The 10,003-nt window shown below is 41.5% G+C and overlaps 1 pseudogene; it reads left to right on the forward strand.

Annotated features, from left to right (window-relative positions):
• The first annotated feature begins 3,726 nt into the window (after positions 1–3,726).
• On the forward strand, positions 3,727–9,660 carry LOC112408501 (uncharacterized protein C2orf78-like; annotated as a pseudogene).
• Positions 9,661–10,003: the final 343 nt, after the last annotated feature.

The raw sequence follows: 10,003 nt of genomic DNA on the forward strand, positions 1-10,003 counted from the left end.
TCAGTGGGTGTTCTATAGGAGCAGTTCCAAGTGTAGATGTATTTCTGATGTATCTGTGGGGAGGAAGGTGATCTCCATGTCCTCCTCTTACACCATCTTCTCCTGTCTCAATTCCTAATTTCTGAAAGTACCTTACATACACTGTTAGTAATCTTCACAACCATTTGAGCTGGGTAAACTCAGTCAGAAAGGTCAGAATTATTGAATGAATAAATGAATGAGTAAAAAGTTCAGTAGTATCTGGGACAGTCATAGTCTAACCAAGTTTCAATCCACAAGCATTTATTCACAATTCTGAAAACTTCCACATAATTACAAATGGAACAATAGTAGTAAATTACTATTTGTATAAAGAAAAGATACAAGTTAGCACAATATAGTTTACCAACTTGCAATTAGGCACATTCAATTTGGTGTAAGTCATATAATATTCTTTTGCAATTTATGAAAAATATCCAATAGGCACATAATGGCCAAAGAGTACAAATGATACAAATATCTATAGACATGACAATGTACAAATTGTGACATAAATCTATCAGAAACTAGAAAATCTATGTTGGTCTTATAGTTCCAGCTTGCTAACAGATACAGGCTTTGGGTGGGAAAACAAAAAAATCCAGATCTGGCCATAACAGGGTTTCCAGAAAGTATGGGAACTAGCAAAGCATAGGCCTCTGGGTAGCAGTGGGTCCAACATGAGATAAAACAGTGCCTTAATGGGTATGCTGTATGCTGGGATGGAAAATATAGGAGCAAGGGACATTTGGAAAATCAGACAGCTAAGTATTTGACACTAACAAAATCTACCAGTATCTCATACGGCCTCAGGTACCATGCAAGGGTTGAGGGATTCCAGTATTTAATTAAATCACAATGTGGCAATGGGAAGAATTAAGGAGAGCATCATGGATAGATGAACTGGGTATGTTGCACCAAGATATGTCTCACTTAACCTGATGGGTTCAAAATGCAGGAAGTGGGTATATGGGACAAAACAATACCCTAACTGTAAGAATAAACGTTTAGGTCAGGGTAGAGCCTCACATTCCTAAGTGTTGAAATAGAGCTCTTTAGTTTCTTCCTCCTACATGTAAGACTCTTTTAGAGGTTAAGATGATGCTGAGACTGCAAGCTAAAGGTAAATGGCTGGAACTAGGGAGAGAAAATAAGTTACATAGGCTTGGAACCAGGAAAAGCCTAACTAACGGTTTGCCTAAATAGAATTGAATGTTGGAACTGAATATTTTAATCTGTAAACATTTTACTGATACCAAAATTTGCCTTACAACACTTCCCCCAATCTCACACCACCCACCCTAACCTGCAGTAGCTATGGGTCCCTTGATTTCCATGGAAATATAGAGAAAAGAGACACTGATCTGGCTTACAGGTATTTAGTAAGTTGTTAGCCTCACATCACATATTAGTATCATGTAAGTAGGCCATCTGAAGTAGGAAAATTAGGGGAAAAACCTTGAAAAAAAACTTAAAATCTTAAGCCACATCTCTATACTACAACACCTTTCACAATTTCTTCTCAGATAAGCATCATCTCCGTCAGTGAAAAAACTTATATCTCAAAATAGGAGAAACAGGCCTAAAAATTAAGTGTGGGTCTTTGGAGGTCCCATCTATGGGATATCTTCCTGGTACTAGAAAATCCCCAGAAAGACCAATCTTTGCACCCCTCCCTGAAAACTTACCACCAAGAAAAATGACTAGATCCATAGATTTCCTCCCTCAAACCAGGTAACCTCAAATAAAAATCATTAGCAACTCAGCCCTTACTCACATTATCACAGTCACAAGAGTGGTTAGGGAGAAAAGCACTAACCAAGGGAATTCAAATAGAGGCAATCCAGGCCAAGTTGGGCAGATGGCAGATATGTGCTCTTTATGCTGGGATGCATAATGCATCTAACCACAATGCCTTTTTTTTTTTTTGCGGTACGCCGGCCTCTCCCTGTTGTGGCCTCTCCCGTTGCGGCTCCGGACGCGCAGGCTCAGCGGCCATGGCTCACGGGCCTAGCCGCTCCGCGGCATGTGGGATCTTCCCGGACCGGGGCACGAACCCATGTCCCCTGCATCGGCAGGCGGACTCCCAACCACTGCGCCACCAGGGAAGCCCCACAATGCCTTTTTAACAGACCCTTTCTAATGTTTCTCCACAAAATCGAACAGGTCAAGTTCGTTCATGATCCTCAAGATAAACAATCGTCAAGAGAAAAACAAGCAATATGTCTCACAATGTTGGAGTTCTTAAAAATATGAGAAGGAAATAACCATGTAGACAAAACCAGAGCATTTAAAAAAATCTATATTCTAAATACATACCAGTGAATGCTATTAAAAAGGTAATATGACATAAAACAATATGAAAAATATATGTAAGAATGTTCTATTTAGTGCACAGAATTCATGGCAGTAGCTGCACTATCGAGCTACTTATATCTATAACTGTCTGTTTTGGTATTACAAAATGAGGCCAAAAAGTGTCAACTTGTTTCCCACAGAAACCAAAAAATCTATATGAATCTCTTTTCTCCTGTGCCCTTTCACCTTATCTGCTCCCAGTTCTTCATGAATGTCCTCTTCCTTCTCTAATTATTGTCCTCTTCATTTTGCTAGGCCTTGCACCCAAGCATGCAAGACAGAGGATCCTAGAGGTTCAAGATTCTAGAGTGGCTGTTTGTAAGGGGGAGGAGATTACAGGAACTGCCACACTGTATATACTTCTGTGCAAAGGAAAACGGACAGTATTCAGAATGTCTCTCACATATAAAAGACCTGGATGGCAGGATACCTGTGTGGTCCAAGGAACTAGAGGTAGCAAATTATGGGGAAAACAATTGCAACCAAAGGCTGGAAGAGGAAAGATCTGCAACCAGCTCTGTCTCCTAGCTCTCTGGTATTTGCTTCCAATGGGCAGAGTCTATTTTGTGAAGCATCAAGCACTGAAAAGAAGACTCCTGCTGCTGGAAGTTGACAGGAAGTAACATCCATGAGGGTAAGAATGCAAGATCAAGGCTTGTCCCAGAAACAATGCCCATAATGGGGAAAAAAAAAAAAAGAAAGCAGAAGAGAAATGTAAGTCGCATGTCCAACCTGGATCAGCATGGCCCAGCCCATGGAAGGTAGGAATCAAGGAGACAAAACTAAAAGAGTAGAGCCTTGTACCACAACACTCTCCACAAGTTACACTCAACAAACTTCACCCTACGCTTTAACCAAGTTACAAAAAGAGCTTCTTAATCCCTACTTTCGCTCCTTAAAAGCTGCTATAAGTTCACTATTAGACAGATATGATTTAGAACAACTTTAGTAGTTCAAACTAGATGGTTCTTTCCATCCAAAGGACATGAATTAAATAAGATACATATAGCTCTAAGTATATGATACATAAAATATAATACTCTGTAGGATATAGGTAACTGTTAGTAAATTATATTAATGAACGTCTGTTAAGAAATGTTGCAATGATTTCCCTAATGTAAGAGCCTGTAATCTGTCTTCTAGGATTTCCTCCCCAGAGCTCAGAAATTTAGGTGTTGTTTTAGCTCTCCTACACTCTCTCCACCCAAGCCCGCCTTCCTGTTGGGGATCGGACCTCCCTATTGGCTATCTCATACATTTAAACTGCCTGCTTTGTGACATCATTCTCCTACATCATCACAAGTGACCAATGACCACTGAGCAATAACCAGTGACCTTTGTACTGGACACATGCGCCATTCAGCTACAGCCACTCAGACATCCTCTGGTGTTGTCTCCTCATCCCTTGTATCTGCAGTTGAAGTTTTCTCTTCTTCTCTGACCATGTCAGGTAAGAAAAGAAACTTTTTAAAGTTTTTTGTTAGATATGTTTTGCCCCTAAATTTACTAGTAGATTCAAAATAGCACGGAATAATGAGGGAAAGTATTGAACTAGAAGTCTGGAGACCTAATTTCAGTTTTGAATTTGGCATTTACTATCTGTGTGACTTTGGACAAATCATTGACTGTCTCACAAAGATGGTCCAGTGGTTAGGATTCAGTGCTTTCACTGCCAGGGCCATGCGGCATGGCAAAAAAAAAAAAAAAAAAAAAAAAAAAAAAAAATTTTTTTAAAAAAAATTTTGGGGGGCCAAAAAAAAAAAAAAAAAAAAAAAAAAAAATCAACATTTATCTAGAACAATATTGTGGAGTCCTTTTGATGTTCTTATATTTGAAAATCTTTTTTAATTGGATTCTAGTAATGATGGGGTTTTTTAGGTTTTGGGATCTCATCTACTTGGATGTTGAAGATGATTACAATCTAAGTTCTAGGATAAATACAAAAATCTTCTTGATACTTTTTAAGGTTCTTTTCTGCTTATTATATATTTCCATTCTTTGAAACATATATTTCTACCAGGCTGAATACCTGTTACTTGCTGGGTAAAAATATGAATGAGCACAATAATGAAATTCTTTTACACTTATTATTTTGCTGTCTGCTTTGTACCAGTTTTCACTGAAATACTTGTCTGCATATATTGTGGCTACCTATACATTCACATTGATTGATTTTTGTTGCTTTTTATGCATTTTTACTGATATATCTTCTCTGTCTGTATGTATTGGCTAGGAATTCATTCAAAATCACCTTCTATTGTGTCTTTTAGTTAATAGTATTCACTAAAATACAGTGGGCAAAATTCACTTTCATAACATTGCATGTATGGTACAGAATGTCATTTGTTAGTAAACTCATTATGCTTTGATACGTGCCACATACCCCAGTTTTCATAACTATGTATTTCTTTTTCATTATGTAATACGTTTTTCATGATTTTTCTGTGTTTTTCTAGAACTTATTGTATCTTCCTCCATATAAATCATACACAATGTATCAGTTTATTCATGTATTAATTATTACTGCTATCATTTTTGGTGGTGGTATTATAACCACTTTACAGATGAGTAATCTGAAGTAATCAGATAACTTTTTACTTTCCAAAAGCACTTAAGAAATTCACTTTTGGGTAATCATTTTGCGGTAGGATGAGAAACCAGGCTGGAAGAGGGTAAAAATGACTCTTTAAATTTACCAGTCGGATTGAGCTATATGTGAACTCTAGGTAATAGCATGGGAACTGCACAAGCAAAGTGAGACACTGAAGATTACAATGGTAATAGCCGTACTGTTTTCTAACGGACAAAAAACTGCCTATAGTATAAGTTCTATTTCTCCTGCTTTCTGGCAGTATCATGCTCAGAGTAGCGTCCTGGCAAAGAAGTCAGGATACTTAGGTTGTGAAACCTGGTAAGGATACTAACGTAATGAGAGAACTTGAACAAGTCAACCCGACCTCTCTGAGCCTCAGTTTCCTTCCTCATGAAATGAGACTGTGAAAATAGAAGTTCTCTAAGGACCTCCTAGGTCTAAAATGCTTCCAGTCTAGGAAACAGTAGAGAAGTCAATACTAGTGTAGGCTGAAGGGAAAGATAGGGCAGGGAGAAGGTTGCTTCCAACCTAGAGAACAATGTCTGAACTATACCACTTGGGTCTTCTGCCCATCTGTGCCCAACATGGGAGCACAGGCAGTTAATACAGAAGAGTGTAAAACTGCTCAGTCCTTACAACCATCATAACGGTCTGATTTTTGGTTTCTCAGTAAGTATTGACATTAGAGGTGTCCTGATAGCAAGAACCTTAAGAAAATGTTGTTCCTCAAACATAGTGAGAATTTATCAATCTCCCTGATTTTTTCATTACCCTCTTGTTCTTACAGAAAATTTTCAAAATCCATCTGTACTTGGAACTCTAAATTCTCTGCAGCACTCTCTTCCTATGGTGAGCAATGCAACTTCCCTAACAGGAAGTGTCTGCAACTTCTCCAGAGTCTCTGCTCCTGCCGTCAGTTTGGCATCACCTACTGGTACCTCCTTCCAGACACTCATGTGTAGTGCCTACCTTCACCAACAGTCTAGCACAACTCTCTTATCTGGAGTTACTGACCAGAGCCATATCTCCACTTTAGCTGCTTCCTATCCAGGTGTTCTTGACTGGGACATCACAGGAAGCACTGAAAAGAATTCTTCTACACTCGGGGACTTTACTCTGGCAATCACTGACCAGCACACAGCTGCTTCCTCCATGTTTATGGCAGTCCAGTATGATAAAACTGCAGGCACCAATAACATAGTCCCTCTATATCCATCACTTTCTGCCAGGCTTGCTCAGGGAACACCATCTCAAATTCCCAGACATGGGCACAGCCTGTCACTTCCCTACCAGGAAGGAAGGCAGATATATTACTATAACCAAGGCACATTGGGGTCTTTACTGTATGGAGAACTTGGCTCCTGCATGCAATCCTATGGCTCTGTGTCATACAGAGGAAGTAGGGTCTCTGTGCAACCAGAAATGGTAATGGTACTAAAGGAGATTCAGCCCACAAATATCCAACCACCAGCTTCCACCTCTGGAATCTACTACCCTGTGTCTGCTCAACCCATCACAGAAACAAGTTTTCAAGGTGAGTACAAACAGCAAGAAAGTTGAACAATGAGGTCATCATTCAAAAATGGGGTCAAACCTACAGCTGGGAAGTGGTGTATAGACAGGTAGAATTTAGATCCTGAGCCTTTAATAACCATTACCTTCGCTCAGGGCTCTCTGGTTTTAGACTCTATATAAGAACTCCTAGGGCTTCTCTGGTGGCGCAGTGGTTAAGATTCCGCCTGCCAATGCAGGGGACACGGGTTCGAGCCCTGGTCTGGGAAGATCCCACATGCCGTGGAGAAACTAAGCCCATGTGCCACAACTACCGAGCCTGCATTCTAGAGCCCGTGAGCCACAACTACTGAAGCCCACGTGCCTACAGCCTGTGCTCCACAGCAAGAGAAGCCACTGCAATGAGAAGCCCGCACACTGCAACCAAGAGTAACCCCCGCTAGCCGCAACTAGAGAAAGCCCAGGCACAGCAATGAAGACCCAGTGCCGCCAAAAAAATACATACATAAAATAAATAAGTTCAAAAAATAAATAAATAAAAATAAATTAAAAAAAAAAGAACACCTAATTCAGGTGGGAAGGTGGGAGGGACACTCTAAAGGTCATCTATGCTACATGTACAAGAACCCCAAGAGCATACCAATAGGTACCACATTTCTAACTGCTGTAGCCGATCATTCCCCCTGTACCACCACACTGTATCACTCCCTTCCCTGATCTACTTCTAGAGTCCCTTTGGAAGGTGTTTCAGAACTCTCGTTATTCACTTCCTTAATTTATACCAGGATTTAAGACCTGTGGTCCGAGATCCTGTCCAGAGGAAGCAGGCTAAGAGTCTGTCTTTGTTTATATATTTCATCAGGAAGGGCTCTACTCCCTCTCTCAGTTCATGGTGTGAAGTGTTCTTAGCCTCTCAGGAAAGTGAGGAGAATTGAAAGGACTCCATATGAGAATACCAGGCTTTGTAAAACATTTCATTTTTTAAAAATAAGACTCATTTTTTATTTGACTCATAACAATCATATGAAATACAAAGAAAACCAAGAATAACTCACATGAAATGATCACCAGTAAGAATTACAACAGTCTCCGCTTATCTCATAGCATAGGGCACTGTCCATGATCCTTAAGAAGAGTTAGTAGAAATGCCTTGTCCATCTTCCCCCAAAACATCAGCACAGCAATCATGAACCTTGAAAGGTACATGATTGCTGTGTTGGTGTTTAGGGAGAGCATCTCACTTACCAGTGACTGACTTCTACCTTAATTCCTTTGTAGGGATGGAGACTTCCCTGGTGATGAAAAACTCCCTGGGATTGCAGCCTCCAAGCCAGACATTTTGTGTGACACAAACTCAAGAACTCCCCAAGTCCTGAAGGGGCAGAAATATTCAGATAATTGAGAGTAACCCACCACCTGAATTTGGGGACATTTCAGGGACAGCTCCAGTCCAGAGTGCCAGTAGTCTCCTGGCCCTGCCTCCAGCTACAAGCCAGGGACAAATACAGAGTAAGCACTTGGAGGATATAAAAACCAACCTTTCAAAGCCTCTGGATGCCTACCAGATCCCAAGAGAAAACCAAGAGCCTCTACTACTCCCTTTAGAAATCCCTGATATCCACCAGCTCCTGGCCTTCACTGATGCCCTCAGCCAAGTGGAGCAGCCTCGTTCCGAAAATGCTGATCTGGAAAAGAACAGCCTGAGTCTTGAGGACCTAGAGACACCTGAAAATGGGATGGAATCTAGCAGTGGTTTTGCAGACATTACTACATTGGCAGAGGATATTCACCGTCCCCAGCTCTATAATTCTTTGAAAGATCTTGATCAATCCAAAGGTCCCAACATGATCAAAGCCAAAGACAACAGAGCCATTAAGGTGAATCAGGAGCAGGAAAAGCCAAGTGTCATAAAGGTTCCCTCTGATCAAACCAGGAAGAACAAACATAACAAACAGTGGTGCTCCCAAGACCAAAATCCAGCCAAAGAATCCAGATTGCCTGTTAGGGGGAGAAGTGGTTCTATGCAATGCTGCAGTCAGTGACTGGGCTCCTGTGAACACAGCCAAGGATTCTAATGGCAAGCCTCAGAAAGCTGCATCCAGAAAGATCAGCAAAACGAAGAGCCATGGGCAGGAAAAGACCAAAAGCACCAGATGAAGAAAGAAGGATGAAGAGAATAAGCAGTCAGGGAACAAAGTCAAGGCAGAAGAGAAGCCAACAATTCCCCAGACAAAGCGAAAGCAACACCAAACTGAACTTATCCAAGAGAGCATTAAAAAGCCTTGAACCTCCCTAGGCATGTGCATGCTGGAGTCTGTGAAGGTTTTTCATGCACTGTGGAAGAAAAATGATAAGAGAACTGGGCTCTCATCCTGTCGGGTCTTGGGAAATTCACGCAACACTAAAGACCCCCAGCCACGCCCAGCTATCCAGCCATGGCGGAATACCCCACGTGAGGTTAAGAGTCCTGAGAAAACTCAAGTCGAAGCCCAGAAACCAGACAGCAGTGCTGAAAAAGAGTGTCTCTCTCCATCCCAGTATGGGCTGCTGCCTCCTGGGAAGGTCAAGTTGATACCTCTGACTTTTTCTGCCTGGAAAAGCCTCAAGCTTGACCTGCTCATCAGCGGCCACAGTCTCTGGCCTCACATCGGCCTGCTGTTGCTGACCGTGCCCACCCTGCTTCTACTAACTCAGCTCAACCTGCTGCAGTCAGTTCTTCCCAGCCAGCTCCTGCCTCTTTGCCAGGTCCTGCCAAACCAGCTCAGCCAACAGTGACCAACCCAACCCGACCAGGTTGGACCGACCATACCCAGCCTATTGTCCCTCAGTCAGCTGCTCCTAGGCCTGCACCCTACAAAACTTCATCTTGCACTTCTCTCCAGTGGGAGCCTGTTCACCCTGCTGTGACTAAGCGCCAGTCCCCAGCCAAGCTCCAAACCCCATTTCTACTCCAAGACTTCAGCAAGCAAACAATTCCATGGAGGGAATGCAATGTTCCTGAGACAGCAATATCAAAGACCATCGAACAAGAGCAGAGGCCAGAGCGGGAGGCCATGAAGAGGCGGGCCCAACAACAACGTGAGAATGCTGCCAAATACACCTCTTTGGGTAAACTGCAATTTTTCATTGAGAGGGAATAAGAAATGGAAATTGCTGACCACTACAGATATTTAAAGTAACATCTGCTAGGATTGTTGGTGCCACATTGGGGACCCGCTGTTCTTCCATATATAGATAAGATAGGCATAAATTTATTTATATTGGTATATTTTAAAACAATAAAATTGAATAAATAAATGTAATAGAATTAATAGATGAGTAATAAATCTTTTGAATTTTGAGATGCTGCTATCTGTGGCGTGTTTTTTGTTGTTGTTGTTTTGTTTTATTTTTGATGGGGTTGGAATGAAAGTCTGCATGAGAAAGGAACGACTGAAAGTTGGATGGGAGAATGAAGGAAAGGGGTAAAAACTGAGGAAAGAGGAAGGAATGTGGCCCAGGGCTAGGAAGGCCAAAAGAGAT

Source organism: Neophocaena asiaeorientalis, unplaced genomic scaffold (assembly GCF_003031525.2).
Source record: "Neophocaena asiaeorientalis asiaeorientalis breed wild unplaced genomic scaffold, Neophocaena_asiaeorientalis_V1.1 scaffold545, whole genome shotgun sequence".
In the NCBI taxonomy this organism is placed as follows: domain Eukaryota; kingdom Metazoa; phylum Chordata; class Mammalia; order Artiodactyla; family Phocoenidae; genus Neophocaena; species Neophocaena asiaeorientalis.